The 24,906-nt window shown below is 47.2% G+C and overlaps 2 pseudogenes; one reads left to right on the forward strand and one right to left on the reverse strand.

Annotated features, from left to right (window-relative positions):
• Nucleotides 1-506: 506 nt before the first annotated feature.
• On the forward strand, nucleotides 507-14,922 carry LOC119307021 (annotated as a pseudogene).
• Nucleotides 14,923-14,967: 45 nt separating this feature from the next.
• On the reverse strand, nucleotides 14,968-21,390 carry LOC119307019 (annotated as a pseudogene).
• Nucleotides 21,391-24,906: the final 3,516 nt, after the last annotated feature.

The raw sequence follows: 24,906 nt of genomic DNA on the forward strand, positions 1-24,906 counted from the left end.
GCTCTCCACCATGTGCCGCCTCACCGGAATCCCCCCGCCACCACGCCGAACGCCAGATGCCCTTCTCCGCGCGAAGAAGGCCCGTCAGGGCGTGTGGAACTCGCCCACCTCCTTTGTCGGCCAGGCGCCATCACCACCACCAGTGCCGGCGCCGGCGGCGGCCAGGGGGCCACGAAGAGAGGGGTGCGCTCGTGGGCTAGGGTTTCACCTCCAGAGCCGCCCGCGCGAGCGGCCCGGGAGGGAGGGGGTTATTTACTTCTTTGGCTGCATTTCTTCTCAAAAAAAAGGGGGGGGGGGTATACATGATTGCCACCGAAGAGGAAATCAGTAATGCAAGTTTATATTCAAAATTCAAATTTTGAGTTGAAAAGCAAAGCGAGGGAGTCCAATTGCTCGAGCGCACCCCCGGTCCCTCCCTTTTCCCGCCATTTTCATTCCCCCACACTCCAGAAGATTCCATCCTCCCTGCCTTCCAGTTCCTCCGCCACCGCCACCGCCGGCGAAGGATGGGGACCCGGGAGTGGCCGCTGCCTTGCTTGTACGAGCTCTTCCTTGGCAAAGGTAACTGATACCCTCACCTAGTCGACCGTCGATCGATCTGCCCTCCGTCCGCCGGCCGTCTCATCGTTCGATTTCGCTTGCTGTGCAGAGCGCGCCCGGTGGCCGCCTGAGGCCAGGTTCATCAAAGCCGCCCACCACGGCGACGTCCTCGAGATCAAGAGTAAGCGCCGCATTTCACCAAATCCCCCAGTTCACTCGCTAGATCTGGCCGGAGGCTTAGGGTTTGGCTGCGTGTGTGCTCCGCTTCCGATTTAGCGAAGATTTTGGGCGAGATACAGTTCCAGGGTCTCAATTTTGCCTGTGATTTAGGTTGGAGTGCTGGGGCTTGGGGTTTTTTCTCGTCACAAATGGGGGTTTTCACTTTTCAGACCAAATTCTTGGCCCCCTTCCAAAGAATCAGCGGCGATTTCTTTCTGATTCCGATTCCAGTATTTATATACTGAGTTCTTGTCCCGATTGGTAACTAAAAGTTCCCCCTTTTTTGTCTGTATGAACTGAAGAGATTGCAAAGGAGCTGGACGTGCAGGGGCATGGGATCCCGGTGACGGTGGCCAACACCACCTACATGGGCATGAACGCCCTCCACGCGGCAGGTGGACTCGGCAGGCTGCCGGTCTACCGGTACCTCGTCGAGGAGGTCAAGATGGACACCCACAAGCCTGACACCCTCATTGGTAATTTGCTTCCTGATCCTAATGAAAATGTACTGTCCTCTCCACTTGGACAATTTGTGTGGCTTTAACTTATGATGACTTGACCATCCACTTCGGCCTGGCCGTGTGGATCTTCCTGCTAGATTTTACGCCCGTGGAGCATGCTGTCAAACATGGCCACCTCCCTGCCATCAAGTACCTTCTTGACCATGGTGCTGATCTGCCTCTGCAACGCGGAGATGACACTCTTCTTCATTCAGCTGCAGCTCGTGGTACAATCAAAAAAGAAATTGCTGCCCTGATAAATATCTGTAACTATTTAATATACCATCTTGTTCAAGCTGTTAAAAGCAGTTTCCCCCTAAAGTATGTATTCAGTATGACTACCAACTTATGCTAACAGATCATAGTGATTTTTATTTTTCGTATATTTATATTCAGTGCAATGTGAACCAAGAGAGTTGCTTTCCTCCTCTAGCTATTGAAACCTCCTTGCCCAAAAACAGTTGTAGAACACTACAAGGTAGCAGCAGATATTATGTCCGAGAGCCTTCTGTTGAATGTGGAGAGGAATGCCGTAGCGATAAAAGTGGATTTATTTTACCAAGACTAAGCTAACCTACGATACACAATTTTGCTGTTGCTGCAAAAAACAGTTTTTCTTTTGTTGCCATTACTTAAATCAACACGGACCTTAGTTGTTTCTCATGTTCATGAGCATCTGCATATTGTTCAGTCTTAAGAAAATCTTAAACATAGTTGTCACATTAATTCGGGTTTCTGTCTCACACATGTGAAATTAGTCCATGTGCCGTCAGCTTGGTACCAATTTCTTTAGGCATTCTATATACCCTTTCAGTCCATGGATCTTCTTGCACGATATCTATTTCATATGTTGTTTTGTTCTAGCCATTGAAACGGATTTCCCAAACCTGTCTGCTTACTTAGAGCATCTCCAACAGGCGCCCGAACACGCCGCGCGCAAAAAACTGGTTCGCAGCGCGCCCATCGCCTGGATTAGCGCGGCGCGCAGCGCTGGCTTTAGCAGCTGCGCTAAAATGCAGCGCGCAAAAAATGCAGCGCGCGCTCACAACAATTTTTTTTATTTTGGATCAATCGAAAGCATAGATAAATAAACTAGATAGATTGCGTAAATAAAAAACGATACAAAGGTATTTTACATCGGTGCAACTAGATAGATAGTTCGAAAGCATAGATAAAACTACGGTGCAACTAGATAAAACTAGTCCAAGTCGCTACCATCATCACCATCATCATCCTCGTCGGTGTCGTCCGAGGTTGAGAGCCATATGTCCAACCAACGATCATCGTTTTCCGTGAAGAACGACCTCCCGCCTGCTGCAACATATCTGACTGTGCATTCGCCAATGCCTTCCGCCGACGCCTGTTCAACCGCTCTTCGCGGCGCCTTCGCGTGTCCTCCTCGCGGCGCCTTGCCCAGTAGACTTGCTCGTAGGCGACGTCCTCCGGGTGGCGCCGGCGCCACTCCGCCATGACCCGCTCGTCCTCCTGGGCGACGAGGAGGCGGCGCTGCCGCGCAGCGTGCTCCGCACGGTCTTGTGTCGTGTTAAGCCGAGGCGATGGGGCGACGTCCAGCGCCTGCTGGAGCGTGTAGACATCTTGGAAATTCATCTGCCCGCGCGGCCTGCCTAGGCGCCACGCCGCCGCATCGTACGCGCCGGCGGCCTCATGCGCCCTCCCGTAGGTGCCGAGGCCGAGCCGGAGATCGCCGGAGCGTATCTCGGAGTAGTAGCCGCCGTTGGGGCGCAGGCGGACGCCGCGGTAGCCCGACGCTCCTCGGTGGTGCGGCGGCATGGTGGCGCGTCGGTGGCGGGGCGCTGGAGCGGTGGAGGCGCACGTGGCAGAGGAAGAGGAAGAGGAGGCGTGGAAAAGGCGCGTGGCGAGCGCCGTATTTCATAGGCGCGCCGGAAGCGGTGCGGCAAAAATGGTGCGCGAGATGCCGCCTTTTCGCGCGCGCGCGCAAGCGTTTCCCCCGCGCGCGAGTTTCCCGTCACCGCTGGAGCGCGGCAAAACGTCCCGCGCGCGCTAAAAGCTGGGTTTACCGCGCGCGCGCGTCCGCCGGAGATGCTCTTAGTATGTTAACTGGCTTTTTATGCAAATCTCTTGGGATAGCTATTTGATACACTATCTTGTTCTAGCTGTTAGAAGTAGTTTCTCCTTAAATGATTGTTTATTTAGTATGACTATGTCTTATGGTTACTGATCATGGTAATTCTTTGTTTGCCATAAGTTTATTCAGGGACATGTGGACCAACAATATTGATTTTCCCTCCTAGCTATAGAAACTTCGTTACCCAAAAGCCAAAAACGCTTTCTCATGTACTATTAATAGTGTTATGATCTTTGTTTGCCTTCTTTTTCTCCAGGGCAATCTGAAATAGTAAAGTTTCTCCTTTCTAAAGGAGCTGATGTTGATGCAATATCAGATCTCGGGACACCGCTCGTTCTTGCTGCTCTTAAAGGACATCCTAGTGCTCTCAAGATCCTTTTGCAGCACGGTGCAGATGTACTATTCAAATGATTTGTTGATATGTCGTCTTTTTAGTCCAGTTCTCTCTTTTGCTGGGTCTTTGCTACGTTCTGCAATTGTACGCACATGTATTTGAGGGCCTTTTTGGTTGGTAACTAACCATGCCACGCCAAAAGTTAGGCAGTTTCTTTGCTGCAACATGGGTACCATGTGTCACTGACTCAAAAAATTGAGTAGGGTTCCTTAGGCTTGGCAAGTATGGCACTCATTTTCATCATCCAACCATACACATGCTTAGTAAAAGTGTGGCTTTTGGTGTGTGAGCCACACCAGGCATGGTGGGACCGGTGACCCACACAACAACTCTGAAAAATCACTGGGAACAAAGGGATATATAACTATATAAGCTATACTCCTAGAAAAGAAGAATCAGCTCCGCCCATTTTCCCTTCCAAATTCATTTTTCTCTTGAAACTTTGTCATATTTTGGCATGAAAATGAAGTACTTTGTCTAATTTTTCCAGCCCAACAAGGGTGGTGGTCTGTTTGGAATTATAGACGTGGCATTACACAAATCTTCTGTGTCCTGTGTGAAGCTATTGATTCAGGTATGGCATCCTTTGTTTATTATACTTCAGTAGGAATGTATGATATCTATAAACTTATGTCCGATCTAGTTATCTCTGTATTAACAACTAGACAACGGTATGATGGGCTTGCCTTCTATATTTGGTCTGATAGGGTGGAGCTAATATGAGTGGTGATAATCCTTTGGCAAAGGCTGCAGAGAAGGGCTTAACTGAAGCTATTAAGTGCTTGTTGGAAGCTGGTGCAGACCCAAATGTTGTTGACAGGGTAAGAATGCTTCTTTTTGTCACATATTCTCGTGTCTTGCTTGGCTCTATAGTTTCAGCAGACGTTTTATACTGATGTGCAACAACCGTATGAGTTATGATGCAAGTACAACTACATCATGCTATCTGCAAAATAACAATAAAAGGCTGTGCTAAGTGGACGTGGAGTATGTGATCCCGAGCTCACATGAGCTCGGAATCTCAGGCGTCCAGTATAGCTTCGTGATTCGAAGAATTGAATGCTGAGGGTCCCATCTGGAACAGATAAATCCACTTATACAAAGCTATACTGACCAGTGACCAGACATGTGGATCCTTGAATGCACGGACGTTTGACGCCGGGGACGGAGCGAGGCAGAGCCGTGGCTCGACACGTTGCCGGCGTCCTGATCCGTGGATCAGATCCGGCGCTCTCCGGTAATGGCGGCACTGCCTGCAGTAAATGCGTTGGGAGCATCTTTCTCCTACCTTTAGCCCTAGGTTACCCGATTGTTGAGAGCGGCGACCTGGTGGGGAAAACCTGCAGCGACTAGGCGACTGCGTGCTTGGGTAGGCATGGAGTTCTTGATGCAGCCTGTAAATAGGTACGGATCTGCTTGTTAGTGCTGCTCATTCGCCACCGATTTTATTTTGGTCATTGACAGAGATCTGATTGGTCTGGTTCCTATCTTTTGTAGGCAGCAGGACTCTGCTAGAAGAGGTCAACGAGAACAAGATGAACATGGAGCCTCTTCATTACCCTGTGAGTCTGTGACGACGACGCCGGTGGTGGAGTTGCCGGCCAGCACGGAATCAAGCGCCAACGACCAGATTTGCACTGAGGGCGCTGTTCCAAGGGCAGGCAGTGCAGACAACCTCAAGCTTCAGAGCACTCCATCGAGCAGGTTGACCAAAAAACACCTGGGTGGACGCAAAGGTATGAAAATTAGTGATGGAAACTAGCTTTCTGTCTGCATTGACTGACTTGCACTGCGTCTGTTCTTGTTATGAAGTCTCTGAAAATTTATATGTAACGTGACTAGGAGACATTCTGCTAATCAAACTATTGTCAGATCAATAAAACTGTATGTCCAAGCTTGGCCTTGGCTAAAGATAAATAAGTCTACTCAATATGTATAGCGTGGTGTATGCGAATTATTAGGATGTAATAAGGGGACTGATTAGTTTGACATATTGTCTTGCAAATGCAGGGTCCGGGTTGGGGCAGCTGAGCTAGGCAGAGCCCCATGTGCTGATAGGAGGATATCAGGGCTGGAGAAAATTGTTCAAAGGTGAGACTTATTTTGAGACGGAGGGAGTAGTTTGGAAGAATGATTTGACATAGTTGGTGATGTGTGTTTAGAGGAGAAAGTGTAGCTGGTAGTACGCTTATGGGGATTTGAAAAAACAATTGATTTTTTCTGTATGTTGCTTGTGCCTGGGTGGTACTTCAGCCATGCTGAATTGTTAGTCAGGAGGGATTATTCATGTATGATAAAAGCACACAAGGCCGCACCAAGAAAAATTAGGAAATTATGAGAGTGTTCATGCCACAGTAGTAAAAGTGGCACTGTAGTTTTATTGGGTTTATGTATGCATGATTTGTGAAAAAACTGTGCTGAAAATCATTTGTACGCCCTGGTTCTGTATTGACAACCAGATTCAACCAGGATGTGCTATGGTTGTTGCAGGAGACAGAGTGCATGGTGCCACAGCTAACAAATGATGACAGTTCAGCTAATGAGTCAGGGAATAGCCTAGTGGGATTATTGCCTCCAGCAAAGAGGAAGGAGATGGGAAGGCCTACAAGCAGAGAGAAGGCGTTGTACGAGGGTTTGAGCATAAGGACAAGATTCAGCACCATTTGTAGGCGTCAGGGGCATAAGCAGGCAACCTGCCCAGATCGCCGAGATGTCCCAAAGCAAGTTCGGAGACCAGCACGCTGCAAGAATTGTGGAGTTGAAGGTCACCGTCGCAAGTCGCAACAACTGCCACAAAGCAGCGGAACTTATTAGACTCAATAAAGCATGATGAGCAGACAAAGTAGTCAGTGAAACTGTTTAAGATAATTCCAACGCTCTATGTTTCAACAATTTTTCAGTTGTGTTGTACTAGTATTTTAATTAGTTGGTTGGTGTGTAAAGTATGAGGTAAAAAACTTAGTTCAATTAAGTCATTTCATCATGAGCCTGTACTGATGGTGTTTTAGGGCTACTTCTGATCTCAGGCGTTTGAGTCGTTGTATAGAGAAACACTTACCTGTGTTGCCTGATCTGGTACTTAAAGACAACATAATAATTCAGTCCTGCTTACTTTTGCTAGATGAATGAGCCAAAAAAAAAATTTAATACAGCAGTCAATCAAGAGGGCTGCATTTATACGGCTGTATCCATCCTTTTGTATATGTGGAGACGGCCCTAGCCATGCATTCAAATTTTGAACTCAATGAGTGGGAGGACTGTGAAGGCTGTACCATGGTTCGCGTAGCTGAAGCGAGGTTTTTGTGCAGCTGTTTACAAGGAGACGCTATGGCTCCATCTGTCCTCTCCGCGCTGGATCGGCAGTCACGCGAACTGAATAATGCTCTAGGGGAGGTGTGCTTTCAGTGAAGGTACTTTTGATTCGATCTGTGTGTGGCTCTGTTTTACCTTACTGTGATCTTCTTCAGTTTGAGATGATTACTGTTAGATGTGTATAGCCCTTTTCGGTTTATCCCCATTGTATAAGGGGTCTCTTGCACTTTACCACACACGTGTATATGTATTGGCCTTTGCCCCTCCTGAGAATACGGTTGCTATCTATCCAACATGGTATCAGATGCCAGCTAGCTCCTCCCTTCCGCACGATGCAACTCCGTGCGTCCTGAACCTAGTCTGCCCATCGCCGGCCGTCGCTCTCTCTCCGGCCATCTCCCTCTCTGGCCGCAGCCGCCACCCACCCATTCTGCTGCTCCCCTGCCTCCTCGGCCTGCCCGGTCGTCACCTTATCTGGCCGCCGCCTCCTTTGACCTGCTCGGTCGCCGTTGCGGCCTGGCCCGGATCCAGCCGCCGCCCCCGCTCGGTTGTCGTTGCGGCCTGGCTCAGCTCCGGCCGCCGCCCCGCTGCTGGTCTTGTTGTACTCCGCCCCAACCTCCTCGAGTACGGTCGTGAGTCCCTGTCCGTCTCCTGCGCCCCAGCTGCTGTCCGGCCAGGCCAGCTCTTCCAGGGCGGATCTGAGGTTGGGAGGGTGATGCTTCTCCCCTCTGCTCGGCGCTCCTTGAGCGAGCGTGCGTACGGGCGCGTGAGCGGGGTTCGTTTCCTCTCGATCCAGATCGGGCTTTCCTGTACTCGTTGACCAAAAAAAAAGAAGAAGAAGAAAAAAGAGCGAGATCCCTCAGTATGTCATCTTCGGGCTATGTGGTTGTTCCTCGCTGCTCGGTGATCTTTGATGGCACCAACTATGCTGAGTTTGTGGGCTTCATGCGTATCCATATGCGCGGCCTTCTGCTGTGGGGCGTTCTCTCTGGTGAGGTACCCTGTCCGTCCTGCCCTATTGCTCCGGTTGCTCCTGTGCCGCCAGTTCCGCCGGTACTTGCTGCTGATGCTTCTCAGGCTGATCGGGATGCAGCTAAGGCCCTTGATGATGCTGCCGTCGATGCTTATGATCAGCAGGTCTCTACATATTCTGATGCTCTCTCTGTCTACCGGGATGACTTGTCTGCTTACACTCAGTGGTGCAATGATGATGCTCGGGCTGCTGTTGTTCTCACTGCGAGTGTGCTCCCTCAGTTTGCTTCCGAGTTCATGGGTCTCGGCACTGTTGCAGCTATGTGGTCCTATCTTTGTCAGCGCTATCAACTCTCTGGTGATGCTCTCTACCTGTCTGTGGTGCGTCAGGAGCATGCTCTTCAGCAGGGTGACTCATCTGTTGATGAGTTCTATTCACAGTGCTCTGCCATCTGGCGTCAGCTTGACTCACTAAGGACCGTCGTTTATGGCACCTGTCGTTGCTGTCAGACTACTCGGTCTGATCTGGAGTTTCAGCGGGTTCACGAGTTCTTATCTCGTCTCCGCTCTGAGTTTGAACCCAGACGTGCTCACCTGCTTGCTCGTGGTCGTGTTCCTATCTCAGAGGTGCTTGCCGAGCTTCGTGCTGAGGAGACCCGCCTTCGCTCTGCTGGATTGCTGGTGGTCCTGTCTGTGCTGGCTGCTCATGCTCCTGTGTCGTCTGCTCGGCTCACCGCTCCACCGCTCCTCCCCACACCTTAAGGGGGGTGAGTCGACCTGCTTACACTGAGAGGGGTCGGTCGCGCCGTGACACCTTCTGTGGCTACTGCTCTCGGCCAGGTCACCCAGAGTCTGATTGCCGTGAGAAGAAGCGAGACCAGCGGCGCTCCTCTTCCAGTGGGACTCCTGGATCTTCCTCGACTCCATCACTCACTGACCAGGATATTGTGAGGCTCAAACGTCTCTTGGCTTCCTCAGGCTCTTCCTCGCCTGGTTCAGCTGCTGCTGTGACTGCAGCCACGTCTCCACCACCGCACGCATCTACACAGTCAGGTACATCTTCGTGGGTTTTGGATTCTGGAGCCTCCTTCCATATGTCTTCTGATTCTTCCGTATTGTCTTCTCTTTGACCTCTTGATTCGCCTATTAATGTTCTTACTGCCGATGGCACATCTCTTTCTGTTGCTAGTCATGGTATTCTTTCCACTCCGTCTTTTTCTGTTCTGAGTGTTTCACATGTTCCTCGTCTTACCATGAATCTTTTTTCCGCTGCCCAACTTACTGATTCTGGTTGTCGTGTCATTCTTGATACCGACTCTTGCTCCATTCAGGATCGTCACACCAAGGCTTTGGTTGCAGCTGGCCCTCGGCGCCGTGAGTCAGAGGGCCTTTGGGAGGTTGACTGGATTTGTGTTCCTTCTGCTGCCACCACTTCTGCCAGCTCCCATGCTCTTGCTGCCTCTTCATTTGCGTCCTTCCAGCAGTGGCATCATCGCCTTGGTCACATCTGTGGCTCTCGCTTGTCTTCTTTAGTTCATCAGGGCCTCTTAGGGTTTGTATCTGGAGATGTCTCCTTACATTGTAATGGTTGCAGACTTGGCAAACAGACTCAGTTACCTTATCCTACTAGTGCGTCAGTATCTCAGCATCCGTTTGACTTAGTTCATTCTGATGTCTGGGGTCCTGCTCCTTTTGATTCGAAAGGTGGTCATCGCTACTATGTTTTGTTTATTGATGATTTCTCTCGCTACACTTGGCTCTACTTCATGAAATCTCGTAGCGAGGTTCTTTCTATATACAAACGTTTTGCTGCCATGGTTCACACTCAGTTTGCCACGTCCATTCGTACTTTTCGTGCTGACTCCGCTGGGGAGTATATCTCTCAGCTGTTGCGTGGTTTTCTAGCGGAACAGGGTACTCTTGCCCAGTTTTCATGTCCTGGGGCTCATGCTCAGAATGGCGTTGCCGAACGCAAGCATCGTCATTTGCTTGAGACGGCTCGTGCGCTAATGATTGCTGCTTCCCTTCCACCCCATTTTTGGGCTGAGGTTGTTTCCGCATCCACCTATCTCATCAACATTCAGCCATCGACTGCTCTCCAGGGTGGTATTCCTATGGAGTGTCTCACTGGTCTCTCTCCTGACTACTCAGCTCTTCGTATGTTTGGATGTTTGTGCTATGTTCTTCTTGCCCCCCGAGAACGCACCAAACTGACTACTCAGTCGGTTGAGTGTGTTTTCCTTGGCTACAGCGATGAGCACAAGGACTATCGATGTTGGGATCCTGTAGGTCGTCGCTTGCGCATCTCGCGTGATGTGACTTTTGACGAGTCTCGTTCTTACTACCCACGTTCTTCTTCCTCGAGTTTCTCTGTCGATGACCTTTCTTTCCTTCTCCTTCCCGATACACCCTGCTACGTGCCTCCTGTGTCACCTCTTCCTCCGACACCTTTCATTCCTTCTCATTCACCACCGACCCCGTCTTCTCCATCCTCCTCCTCTACCTCTCCACCATCATCTCCAGTCGTCGTCCTCTCTCCCTGTTTCCTCTTCACTATACTCGTCGATCTCGTACTGAGGATGTCTCCTCTGACGAGCCTTCCACCTCTGCTGCACCTCTCACGCCTCCCCCGATTCACAATCTCCGTGCTCGGCCTCGCCCCCCACCTGATCGCTACTCCCCTACTCGGTACGGTCTCTCTGTTATTGCTGAGCCCACTTCCTATCAGACTGCCATGCCTCAACCTGAATGGCAACTTGCGATGGCCGAAGAGCTTGCTGCTCTTGAGCGCTCTGGCACATGGGATCTGGTTCCCCTTCCTTCCGGTGTCCGTCCCATCACCTGCAAGTGGGTCTACAAGATTAAGACTCGCTCCGATGGTTCTCTTGAGTGCTACAAAGCTCGTCTTGTGGCCCGTGGTTTTCAGCAGGAGCAGGGGCGCGGTTATGATGAGACATTCACTCCTGTGGCCCACATGACCACTGTCCGCACTCTTCTTGCTGTGGCTTCTGTTCGTCAGTGGTCCATCTCTCAACTTGATGTTCAGAACGCTTTTCTCAATGGTGAATTGCGTGAGGAGGTTTATATGCAGCCACCACCGGGGTACTATGCTCCTGATGGTATGGTCTGTCGACTTCGCTGCTCCCTATATGGTCTCAAACAGGCCCCTCGCGCCTGGTTTGAGCGCTTTGCCTCAGTGGTGACTGCCGCTGGTTTCTTGCCCAGTAATCATGATCCAGCATTGTTTGTTCACACGTCTCCTCGTGGTCGGACTCTTCTCCTTCTCTATGTTGATGACATGATCATCACTGGTGACGACTCTGATTACATTGCCTTTGTTAAGGCTCGTCTTCGCGACCAGTTTCTCATGACTGATCTTGGTCCACTTTGCTATTTTCTTGGGATTGAGATCTCCTCGACCTCTGATGGCTTCTACATCTCCCAAGAAAAATGTATTCAGGATCTTCTTGCTCGCGCTGCTCTCGGTGATGAGCACACTGTTGTCACTCCCATGGAGCTCAATGTTCAGCTTCGTGCCTCTGATGGTGACCCTCTTCCTAATCCCACTCGCTACCGTCACCTTGTTGGCAGTCTTGTCTATGTTGCTGTTACGCGTCCTGACATCTCCTATCCTGTCCACATTTTGAGTCAGTTCGTTTCAGCCCCCACCTCTGTCCACTATAGTCATCTCCTCCGTGTTCTATGATATCTTCGTGGCACGATCTCTCAGCGCCTTTTTTTCCCTGCTCCAGCTCCCTTGCGCTCCAGGCCTATTCTGATGCTACCTGGCTAGTGATCCCTCTGATTGACGCTCACTGTCTGCTTATTGTGTCTTTCTTGGTGGCTCTCTTATTGCCTGGAAGACAAAGAAACAGACTGCAGTTTCTCACTCGAGTACAGAGGCTGAGTTGCGAGCCATGGCTATGCTGACGGCTGAGGTGATCTGGTTACGATGGCTACTTGAGGATTTTGGTGTGTCTGCTACTACATCGACTCCTTTATTGTCAGACAGTACTGGTGCTATCAGCATTGCGCGTGACCCGGTGAAGCATGAGCTCACCAAACACATCGGTGTGGATGCCCACTTTGTGCGTGCTACTGTGCAGGATCAGACTCTCGCTCTTCACTATGTGCCCTCTGAGTTACAGTTGGCAGACTTCTTCACGAAGGCACAGACTCGACCGCAGCATAGTTTTCTTCTCTCCAAATTCAGTGTTGTCGATCCACCATGAGTTCGTGGGGGGTGTTAGATGTGTATAGCCCTTTTCGGTTTATCCCCATTGTATAAGGGGTCTCTTGCACTTTACCACACACGTGTATATGTATTGGCCTTTGGCCCTCCTGAGAATACGGTTGCTATCTATCCAACAATTACCATGTCCAGGACGGTGAAGCTTCTGAGGCGTCCGTGAATCAAGGGAAGCCATCTGAGGTGGCGAGGAGTTCATCATCTAGTCTTTCTTCTGTGCCTGACGACGTAAGCGTCTGTAATCTTGATGCAGTTCGTGAATGAACACCGGAGTACTTAGGAGCCAAATTTTGCAGGGGATCGATGCTGGAGATGTTGATGTAGTGAGCGTGCGGTGGTTTTAGAAGGCCGAGGCCCGCTGGTCTAAGACGAGTCGTGTACTGTAGGGAGGATTGGTAGCTCCAATGGCGGGGTTAGACGCTAGATGCCATAAATTTGCTGGGTGACGGCGTTAGTCCACAATCTACGGTGAGACGAACTGTATCGTCTGCTTCCATCCGAGCCGGCGTGTGCGTGACTGACGGGGTAACGTCTGCTGCGGGTCAGATGTGGGCCACCGGTCAGAATAAAAAAACAAATACGCAACTTATACCTGTGCCTATACTAGCAGCGGTGGACATCTCGAGGGAAGCCAAGGGCATAGATACCGGACGTACCTGTGCTCGAGATCACATTAACACTTTCGGTGCTAAGTTACTCCCTCCGTAAACTAATATAAGAGCGTTTAGAATACTAAAATAGTGATCTAAACGCTTTTATATTAGTTTACAGAGGGAGTACCTTTTTTGCATAACTTGTTTCGCCTTTTCCCCTTGGTGTCGTGTCTTTGTTAATTTGGTCAGGTGAATAATATGGTTTGCATTAATCGTGTCTAGAACATTGCTTATTTCCCTTTTACATCAACAGTTTGGTAGATTGCCAATAGAGTTGGCTGTTGAGTATGGGACGTGGGAAGATGTCGAGATTCTCTTTCCTTTCACCTCTCCCATTTCAACTGTGGCCAATTGGAGCGTTGATGGAATCATTAGTCATGTGCAGATGGAAATCAAGCAACTTGAGGTATGTCACTGCAGCAATTTTCTTGCACACCCACGTCGATTTTGATTCCATGTTAATTCTCCGAGCAGTTTTGGCATCAAGTCGATGTTTAACTAAACTTCATAGATCAAGAATAGCCCAAGCTTAGCTTGCTCTTCCTGCTAGTCTAATGCACAAGTATTTTCTTGCATATGCAATTATGCATACCTGTTAAAGCTCTGTTCTGAAAACTCATTTTATTTGAACGATGTTTTTTTGGATAGGTTATTTTGCTCAAATGGTAATTCATTAACTCTGAAAAGTCATTTTTATTTGGATGGCTCTTTATTAAATAAGATTTGTTTGAATAATATTTCATTAAAGCTGATTCTTTTAAAAATAACTAGGAGACATTCATTTTCTTAAATAGCAATCACCTTTTCCAGTTTGAGTAGCAAGTTTTTCGAAAAGGAGTTTGAGTAGCAAATGAAAACTGGATTTTCAAATCTTGCATTGATTAAAGCATTTGTTTCTTGTATTTATTCACTTCACCTTAACATCTTGCTTGAGTACTGATTCTCCCGCAGACGCTTCTGACTCATGTTATTGTGAGTTGCCCAGGATGATAATTTTGTGGAGAAGAGGATTTCTGACCTAAAGCAACAAGCAGAAGAAGCATTTAAGAAGCAAGATTACCTAAATGCGTCAGTGTTCTACACACAGGTACGCTGCCGAACTATTTTTTATTTCTAGACTGGAGGCACAGTCATGAAACATGCTCCTCCATTACAAATTAGTTGATTTATTATTAAATTTATTGGCCTTAACAATGTGTAAGAAATGACCAATTACTTTGTAATGCTATCACATGTACTTGTTGAAAGACTAGTCACTAGTGTGTGTATCCTGTTACACATACTAGTGTCTAGTCTGGAATGTGTAAACTGGTCAGTGTTTCTCGAATGTGGCAACAACAACAATTTTCCTCTGTTTTGTCTGTTGCAGGCACTGAAGATGGATAACTTCGACGCAAAGTGGTTATCAAACGAGGATGGATAACCTCTGCTGGCTTCGCATGGGTGATTGAGAAAGGTCTTACGAGGATGCAACTGAATGCAGAAAGCTGCAGCCAAAGTGGGCAAAGGCGTACTATCGGCTAGGAGCAGCTCAAATTTTAATGGAGGTGCAGTGGGAGGGTTCAAACTGACAATTTCGTTGCTCCTTTCACATGTGTCATGTCATTTGATTTCACTATGCACTTGCGTTCCATAGGATTATGATGATGCTTATCACTCACTCTTGCGTGCTTTGGAGTTGGACCCAGGAAGTCAAGAGATTGCGAGATTACTCTTGTAAGAGATTCATCTTTCATCTTGTTTTTTTCTTGACCGATAACATTGTTAGGTGCTTCAGATTCTTGACCGGTATTTTACATGTTTTGATCAACTGATTCTTGCAGGGAGACTATTGAGGTGGAAATGGTATGATCAACCCTGCATGCCAATTGCGGAGAGAAGCTCTTTTTTTGTGGGTGCGTGTTCTCGGATAAAAGCATTGAACTTCAAAATATGGTGCGTGATCCATGCACCGTAGCAGCAGCTTAGAGCAAAAGGTCTGAACTTTTTCCATGCGACCCAAAATGGATCAGAAGATAACGGAACACAATAAGGTCTGAATATACTCATCTTCTGCCAAACATTTCACTCTAGCACAGTTAGGAATTTCATCATCCGCTGCTGCCACACCTCCACATACTAACAGGATGCAGGTTTCAGAGAACTCAAAAATAAGTAACCAGCAACATGGTTTGCTCTAAGCATCTGCAGTGGTCCTCCATGAATCACGCACAGATAGGCGCCATAATTTAAAGTTCAGCTTTTTGTCTGAAAACACACACACACACACACACGAAAGAGCTCCCATTCTGCCTGACCTTCCCTCCGCAGATGCATGATGATCACTTCAGCTCCATCGCCTCCCTGCAAAATTCGGTTGACCAAAACATTTAAGCAAGGAACAGATTCTACCGGTTACAGCAACACCAAGAATCTGCAGCAGCTAGGAATGTTAACCTCAAAAAAGCACTAAGATGGAAGATGGAAGATGGATTCCTTACCAGAACAGTTTCTCGATCTCTTCGCTTTCCGGGTCCAACTCCAGAGCCCGCGAGAGTGAGGAATACGCAGCATCATACTCCTGCGCAACGCAAGAGCACGGTGGAATCAAATGACATGGCGCATGTGAAAGCAGCAACGAAATCGTCAGTTTCGACCCTCCCATTGCATGCACCTTCATGAACATTAGAGCTGCCCCGATAGTGCGCCTTTGCCCACTTCGGGCGCAGCTTTGTGCATTCAGCGGCATCCTCGGAAGCCCTTCGCCCTTCACCCATGCGAAGCAAGCAGAGGCTCCTGTTTGATAACAGCTTGGCGTCGAAGTTATCCATCTTCAGTGCCTACACCAGACGAGACGGTGAAAACTTGCTCTGGTTGCCACATTCCAGAAATGCTTGGATCACTTTACACGACCAATCATTTGTCATTTGTCCTCCGTACAATGACCAAGAAACGAAAACAGTGATAGAAGACCATCTGCCACCTGAAATTTATTGGCCCAGACAATGCCACCGAGTACTTTCCGATGACACGCGACGACCGACACGAAAGACAACGAACGCTGAGCTTTATTCCGGTACCAATCAACCTCGCTGCTGGTCGTGCACGTAAACAGGAAAAGCAACGCACCAGATTGATTAGTCCGGCAGAAGCTCACGTACGTATAGCTAACTGATCGATTGAAGTATGATCTAGCAGTAGCACTAGTACTCACGCACACGGAGGCTTGGCTTATTGCCACAGGCTCGTCTAGCTCTTTACCTATTCGGTTAGGAGTTCTAATCGACACATAGTATGAGTCAGGTTTAATTCTGACAAAATTCATCCCGACGAAATGGAAGACCGACATCAATGCATTCTTGTTTTATTTTCAATGAAAGTGTCCCCATTGTTTTTTACCACTAGCTCTAGAATGGAACTTATCAAGACTATGCTGTCCAGCCAATACTCCATATTGTGACAAGATGCACACACCAGTGACTAATCTCTCAACAAGTTCATGTGATAGCATTACAAGCTAACTGGTCATTTTTTACACACTGCAAAGGTCAATCAATTTTTATAATATGGATCAGCCAAATTGTAATGGAGGAACATGTTTCATGGCTGTACCTCCAGTCTAGAAAGAAAAAAATAGCCTGACAATATACCTGTGTGTACAACACTGATGCATTTTGATAATCCTGCTTCTTAAATGCTTCATCCCCTTGTTGTTTTAAGTCAGACATCTTCTTTTTCACAAAACTACCATCCTGGACAACTCACAATAACTTGAGTCAGACCTCTTATATACATATTCAACTTGGGAGGTCAGATGTGTGTGAGGAAGAATCATTACTCTACTAAGATGTTAAGGTGAAGTGAATGAATCCAAGAAATAGTTCTAATCAATGCAAGGTTTAAAAAATCAGTTCTCACTTGCTAAGCAGACTGGAAATGGAGAGAACTATTTAAGAAAATGAATCTGCCTCCTTGTTATTTTTTGAAAAAAAAAACAGATTTCATGAATTACAATTTGAGCACAGTGACATATGAGCAAAACAAGCTTTCCAATAAACATCATTCCAATAAAATAAGTTTTCAGAACAGAGCTTAAAGAGTGATGCAGATGCAAGAAAATACATGTGCGTTTGACGAGCAGGAATAGGAAACAGCTTCAGGAAATTCAGATTGTTGTTCTATGAAGTTTTAGTTAAACCCCTACTCGATGCCAACATTGTTCAGAGAGTTAAGGTGGACAAAATTGCCATGGGCATGCAAGAAAATTTCTACAACTACGTACCTCGAGTTGCTTGATTTCCATCTCCACATGCTTAATGATTCCATCAACAGTCCAATTGGCCACAGTTGAAATGGGAGAGGTGAAAGGAAAGAGAATCTCGACATCTTCTCGTGTACCATACTCAGCAGCCAACTCTATTGGCAATCTACCAAACTGGTGAGGGACAAGCGAAGCTTTAGCAAAGCGATATTCAACATTTAGGAAATAAGCAATGTTGTCGACACTACTACTTAAAACCATATTACTCAACTGACCAAATTAACAAAATACATGGCACAGACGGGGAAAGGCGAAACAGCGACAAGCTTATGTAGAAAAAATGCAACTTAGCATAATGTTGCTGTACTTACGTTATAACTGGTAAGGATGTTACATATTAATTTAAGACATGTGTACTGAAACTACAAAGCCAAGCAAGACACAAGAATATGTGACAAAAAGAGAGCATTCTCACCCTGTCAATCACATTTGGGTTTGCACCAGCTTCCACCAAACACTTAATAGCTTCAGTTAAGCCCTTCTCTGCAGCCTTTGCCAAATGATTATCACCGTTCACATTAGTCCCACCCTATCAGATGCAAATACATAAGACAAGCCCATGAAACAATTGTCTAGTCACTAATACAGAGATAACTAAATCAAACTTCGGTTTATAGAAATCCTATATTGCTACTGAAATCTAATTAATAAACAGGGGATACAGTACCTGAACCAATAGCTTCACACATGACACAAAGGATTTGTGTAATGCCATGTCTAAAGGTACAAACGCACCATTACCCTTGCTGGGCTGGAAAAATAAATTAAATAAATCAATTTCATGCCAAAATATGACCCAAGAGAAATATGGAACTTCTAAGGGGAAAAAAGCTGAGTTGATACTTCTTTTCTACAAGCATAGCTTATATAGTGTGGGTCGCCAGTGATTTTTCAAAGAGCAGAGCCTGCTTGACTAGTTTGCGAAGGTAGCTGATATTTGCCACAGTTTTTTCTAAGCATGACGATGATGAAAATGAGTGTCATACTTTGCCAAGCCTAAGGGAAGCCTACCACACTTTTTTGAGTCGGGGACATATGGGACCCATGTTGCAGGAAAAGAACATTGCGGCAAGCACAGATATCAAACAAACATGTAAATAACTAAGCCACCAACCCAAAAAGGCCTCAAATACAGGCGGTGCAATTGAACAACGTAGCAAAAAGCCAGCAACAAAGAGAACAGGAGTTAAAAGATGACATAACAAAAGATTTGAAAAGTACATCTGCATTGTGCTGCAAAAGGATCTTCAGAATACTAGCATGTCCTCTAAGAGAAGCAAGAGTGAGTGGTGTCCCAAGATCTGATTGTGCATCAACATCAGCTCCTTTAGAAAGAAGAAACTTTACTATTTCAGACCGCCCTGGAGAAAAAGAAGGAAAACAAAGATTATACCACTAATAATAGTACATGAAAACGTTTTTGGGCAAGAAAGTTTCAGTATGTAGAAGGGAAAAGCAATATTGCTGGTGTACAATTCCCTGAATAAGCATATGGAAAACAAAGAATTACCATCATCGGTTACCATAAGACATAGTCATAGTAAATAAACAGTCATCTGAGGGAAAACTACTTCTAACAGCTAGAACAAGATACTGTATCAAATAGTTATCTGGAAAGACTTGCATAAATAGACAGTTAACATACTAAGTAAACAGACATTTTTTGGGAACTTGTTTCACCTGCTAGAACAAAATAGTATGTGAAATAGATATTCCGCAAGAAGATCCACAGACAAATAAGGTATATATACAATGCCTAAAGAAATTGGTACCACCATGATGACAATGGAGTATTTTACATTTGTGAGAGATAGAAACCCAAATTAATGTGACAACTATGTTAAAAGTTTACGGCTAAAAAGACTCAATATGCAGATGCTGATGAACATGAGAAGCAAATAAGATCAGAGTTGTTTTAATTTATGGCAACAAGGAAACTATTCTTTTACAGCAGCATTTTTTTTGTATCTTAGGATAGCTTAGCTCTTGGTAAAGTAAATTCAAGTGTATCCCCGCAGCATTTATCTCCACATTCAACAGAAGGCTCTCCGACATAACGCCTGCTGGTACATGGTAGAATTCTACAACTGTTTTTGGGTAACCAGGTTTTCATAACATCGATAAGAAACAGAATAAGTAAACAGACATTTACTAGTTTCAATGGCTAGAACAAAATGAAATATGACATATATATATATAAGAAGAAAACAGACATTAGCAAGTTCCAGTTGCCGCTAGAACAAAATAAGGTATGGCATATAAGTATATATACCGACAAATGTGGTAAATATACTGCCTTCAAAAACTGGTAGCAATATGATGGCACATGGATTTTCATTTTTGCATATCTGAGAGCAGCAGAATTTTTTTACAAGATTGGCCGGCCCTTATGCGGATGCTGATAAACATGCGAAGCCAATAAGATCAGAGTTGTTTTAATTTAGAGCAACAAGAAAAGAAAAACTGTTCGGTTTACAGCAGTAGAAAAATTGTTTATCTTAGGTTAGCTTAGCCCTTGTAAAATGATTTCACTTCATCGCCACACCATTCGTCTCCACATTCAACCAACATGGTGGAGTTGTACGACTGTTTTGAGGCAACAAAGTTTCAGTAGCTAGAGGGGGGGAAGCAGCTTTGTTGGTTCACATTTCACTAAATAAACATACGGAACGCGAAGGATTACTATATATGATCAGTTACCATAAGTTGGTAGTCGTTTAGGTAGGTGTAAACTGCTTTTATAACAGCCTGAAGCAAACAGCTGGGACATATATCTCAGAAACCAATCCTAGCACTGAAGGAAGGCCAGATACATAACAACAAATTAAAGGGGAAAAGATCCTCTTGTCTGTACCATGAACTGCAGCTGTATGAAGAAGAGTGAGGCTGGAACGTTTCTGGTGTAGATCGGCGCCGTGGTCAAGAAGGTACCTGATGGCAGGGAGGTGTCCATTCTGGACAGCATACTCCAAGGGCGTAAAACCTAGCAGCGAGTTGATGGTTAACTCATAAATTAAACCCATTGTCTCACATTGTAGTAGTAAGTACTCCCTCTCTGTAAAGAAATATAAGATCATTTAGATCACTAAAGTAGTGATCTAAACGATCTTATATTTTGGTACAGAGGTAGTACATTTTATCTAAGATCAGAAAGAAATGCGCGTGTTCATTAGCAGAGATTACCCTGAGCAGTGTCGGGATTTCCGACGTCCATCTTGACCTCCTCGACGAGGTACCGGTAGACTGGCAGGCTGCCACAGCCGCCGGCGGCGTCCAGCACGTTCATTCCCATGTAGGTGGTGTTGGCCACCGTCGCCGGGATGCCGTGCCCATGCACATCCAGCTCCTTCGCAATCTCTGCAGTTCACAGACATGAAAAAGGGGGACACTTTTAGCTACGAATCGTAGAATGAATCCCATGGCATACTGCAATTCCATCAAATTGGAAAGAAATCATCACTGCTACAGTGCTACTGCCTCAGTTCCATATTACTCGTCGCTCATTTAGTACAAGCGACAAGTAATATGGAACGGAGGGAGTATTAATTAAGAAATGTCACTGATCTGCAACAAGACTGTAACTAGAAAAGCCCCCAAATTCCCAGCTTCGCTGCTAATCTTAGAAATCGTAGCAAGAATCACGTCCCGTCCCGTGCTACTTAAGAAATCGTCCCTTGTCTGCAGCTAGAAAACCCCAGCAGCATCAGGCACCCCGGAGCCGCTGCAAACCGGCCTACGAAATCGGAAGGCAGCGGCCGGCGCGCGCACGTATGGTGGCTGAATCGACCCTAAGCGCCCGGCCCGGTCAGATCTAGAGCAGACGGACGCGGCTTACTCTTGATTTTGCGGACGCTGCCGTCGTGGGCGGCGCAGATGAGCCTGGCCTCCAGCGGCCACCGGTCACGCTCTGCGAAAAAACAAGAAAATCAATCGAACGGTGAGACGTGCGGCCGGCCGGCGAAGGGAGGCATGGACAGAGCGATGGATTCACCTTTGCCGAGGAGGAGCTCGAAGCACGTCGGCAGCGGCAGCTCCCGGGTCCCCATCCCCCCTCCCTCTCTCTCTCTCTTCGCCGGCGATGAAGATGGCGGCGGGCGGCGGAGCCAGGCGAGGAACTGAGGAAGCTTCTGGAGTCGGGGAGAGAGTGGGGTGGGCTGGGAGATAAAAGGGCGGGAAACGGGGCAGGGAGTGGGTGGGGGACGCAATGGGGGGTCGACACGTGCCCTCCCGCTGACCGCACGATCTGACACTCGTGACAGCAGAAGCCACGGGCGCGCCCACCCCTCACTTTTGCTCCGCCACCTCGATTCAAATTTCGAAATTTGAACCTCCCTCTCGCCACCACTTACTTCTTGGACGGCGGTTGGGAGAGAAAACACGTTGGCTTTGATGGTTCAATACTTTTTTTTAGAGATTGATGGTTCAATACTTGTACCGAAAAGCGTCTTATATATTCCACACGAAAGGAGGAGTACTATATAAGAGCATCTACAATGGGACTTAGCAAGTCCGACCCCCTAAACATTCGCGGACGCGCCCGGACAGTGGCCGGGCGTGTCCGTTTTAAGCACCTATATTTATTCGTTCATACATCCCCACTTCACTTTTTTGTCCCTTATATGTTCGGTCACTTGCATGTGATTGATGGAGATGAAGAGAGAGAACGAAAAAAAATGAATAAAGAAAGAGGAAAGGTAGTCTAGGATGGGCCGGTCCTACATGGCGGACTGAACAGATGCATCCGCGAGCCCTCGTATCCTCCCTACATTTGTACTCAATGTGAGGGTTCGCGGAGAGCCCGGACGTATAAAGATGGTATGAGGGTTCCAATTGGGTCACTTTTTCTTTCCTTCTTTCTCCTGTCTGGTCACCGACTGAGCGCATCTGTGTATGTTTGGGGAGGATTTGACGATGCCGACTGCAAATGCTCTTATATCAAACTTGTGACAAGGAAACAGTGAGGTGAACATTAAAATGCCATTAACATTATTTGCTCTTTCCGAATTGTAAATAGTTGAGTTTAGGGCCTGTTTCTTCTCGTGTGCATAGTCTGGAGTCTCGGAGTAGTCGCTGAGCTGGCAGTGGATTACTCCTGGGGTTGAGCCAGCTTGAGCGATGAACTTCCGTGATTTTTTGTACCTTTTTAAGAAGGAATTATAAGGGGTGTTGTTACTAGGCCCATGGCTATAGCCATAGCTGCCCTAGGCATGTCTCGACCACTGCTTGAGAGGGTTTCGTGGCCGACAGCTGGACCTCCCTTCTGATCTTGCATGATCACTTTTGTGCTATGGATCGTCGTATCCCCAATAATGTAAGACGGGGTTCGTTTCGGATGAAAGGATCGATATGGTTGACTAGAGGGAGGGGGGGGCTGAATAGGCAACTAACAATTTTTAAGTTTTTTTGAGCAAATTAAAACTCACTGTTTTGGGGTGCCGAAGCGATTTCCACAGTTGTTGAACCCCAAGGTGTGTTTACGTGTCGGTCATAAACACTCACAGCTTTGGCCGATTCTGGCCCGTTTCGTGGACTATTACTCACTGTTTTGGGGTCCCGGTGATTTCCACGATTAACGAACCCTGGGTGCGTTTACGTGTCGGTCATCAACACTCGCAGTTTCGGCCGATTCTGACTCGTTTTGTGACTATTACTCAATGTTTTGGGGTCCCGGAGTGATTTCCACGATTAACGAACCCCGGGGTGCGTTTACGTGTCGGTCATCAACGCTCACGGTTTTTGTCGATTCTGACCCGTTTCGTGGACTATTACTCACCGTTATGGGGTCCCAAAGCGATTTCCATGGTTGTCGAACCCCAAGTTGCGTTTACGTGTAGGTCATCAACAATCGTAGTTTGGGCCGATTCTGGCCCATTTCTTGTACTATTACTTAGTTTTGGGGGTCCCGGAGTGATTTCCAGGATTTACGAACCCTCGTGTGCGTTTACGTGTCAGTCATCAACACTCGCGGTTTTTGTCGATTCTGACCCGTTTCGTGGAATATTACTCACCGTTTTGGTGTCCGAAAGCGATTTCCATCGTTGTTGAACCCCAAGGAGCGCTTAAGTGTAGGTCATCAACAATCGCAGTTTGGGCCGATTCTGGCCCGTTTCTTAGACTATTACTTAGTTTTGGGGGTCCCGGAGTGATTTCCACGATTTACGAACCCTCGTGTGCGTTTACGTGTTGGTCATCAACACTCACAGTTTTGTCCAATTCTGACGCGTTTCGTGGACTTTTACTCACCGTTTTGGGGTCCCGTAGTGATTTCCATAATTGCTGAACCCCAAGGTGTGCTTACGTGTCGATCATCAACACTCACAGTTTTGGCCAATTCTGACCCGTTTCGTGGACTATTACTCACTGTTTTGGGGTCCCGGTGTGATTTCCACGATTAACGAACCCTGGGGTGCGTTTACGTGTCGGTCATCAACACTCGCGGTTTTTGTCGATTCTGACCCGTTTCGTGGACTATTACTCACCGTTTTGGAGTCCCAAAGCGATTTCCATGGTTGTCGAACCGCAAGTTGCATTTACGTGTAGGTCATCAACAATCGCAATTTGGGCCGATTCTGGCCCATTTCTTGTACTATTACTTAGTTTTGGGGGTCCCGGAGTGATTTCCACGATTTACAAACCCCGTGGTACATTTACGTGTCGGTCATCAATAATCACAATTTTGGCCGATTCTGGCCCGTTTCGTGACCTATTATTCACTGTTTTGTGGTCCCGGAGTGATTTCCACGGTTAACGAACCGCGGGTTGCGTTTACGTGTCGGTCATCAACACTCAAAGTTTTGGCCGATTCTGCCCCGTTTTGTGGAGGATTACTCACTGTTTTGGTGTCCCGGGGTAATTTCCACGATTAACGAACCACGGGGTGCATTTACTTGTCGGTCATCAACACTCATGGTTTTGGCCGAGTCTGGCCCATGGAGTGATTTCCACGATTAACGAACCCCGGGGTGCCCTTACGTGTCGGTTATCAACACTCACGGGTTTTGTCGATTCTGACCCGTTTCGTGGAATATTACTCACCGTTTTGGGGTCCGAAAGCGATTTCCATCGTTGTTGAACCCCAAGGAGCGCTTAAGTGTAGGTCATCAACAATCACAGTTTGGGCTGATTCTGGCCCGTTTCTTGGACTATTACTTAGTTTTGGGGGTCCCGGAGTGATTTCCACGATTTACGAACCTTCGTGTGCGTTTACGTGTTGGTCATCAACACTCACAGTTTTGTCCAATTCTGACGCGTTTCGTGGACTTCTACTCACCGTTTTGGGGTCCCGAAGTGATTTCCATAATTGTTGAACCCCAAGGTGCGCTTACGTGTCGGTCATCAACACTCACAGTTTTGGCCATTTCTGACCCGTTTCGATGACTATTACTCACTGTTTTGGGGTCCCAGAGTGATTTTCACGGTTAACGAACCGCGAGGTGCGTTTACGTGTCGGTCATCAACACTCACAGTTTTGGCCGATTCTTTCCCGTTTTGTGGACTATTACTCACTGTATTGGTGCCCCGGAGTAATTTCCATGATTAACGAACCCCGGGGTGCGCTTACCTGCCGGTTATCAACCCTTGCGGTTTTTGTCGGTTCTGACCCGTTTCGTGGAATATTACTCACCGTTTTGGGGTCCCAAAGCGATTTCCATGGTTGTTG

The sequence above is a fragment of the Triticum dicoccoides genome, chromosome 5B (genome assembly GCF_002162155.2).
Source record: "Triticum dicoccoides isolate Atlit2015 ecotype Zavitan chromosome 5B, WEW_v2.0, whole genome shotgun sequence".
NCBI classification, from domain to species: Eukaryota; Viridiplantae; Streptophyta; class Magnoliopsida; order Poales; family Poaceae; genus Triticum; species Triticum dicoccoides.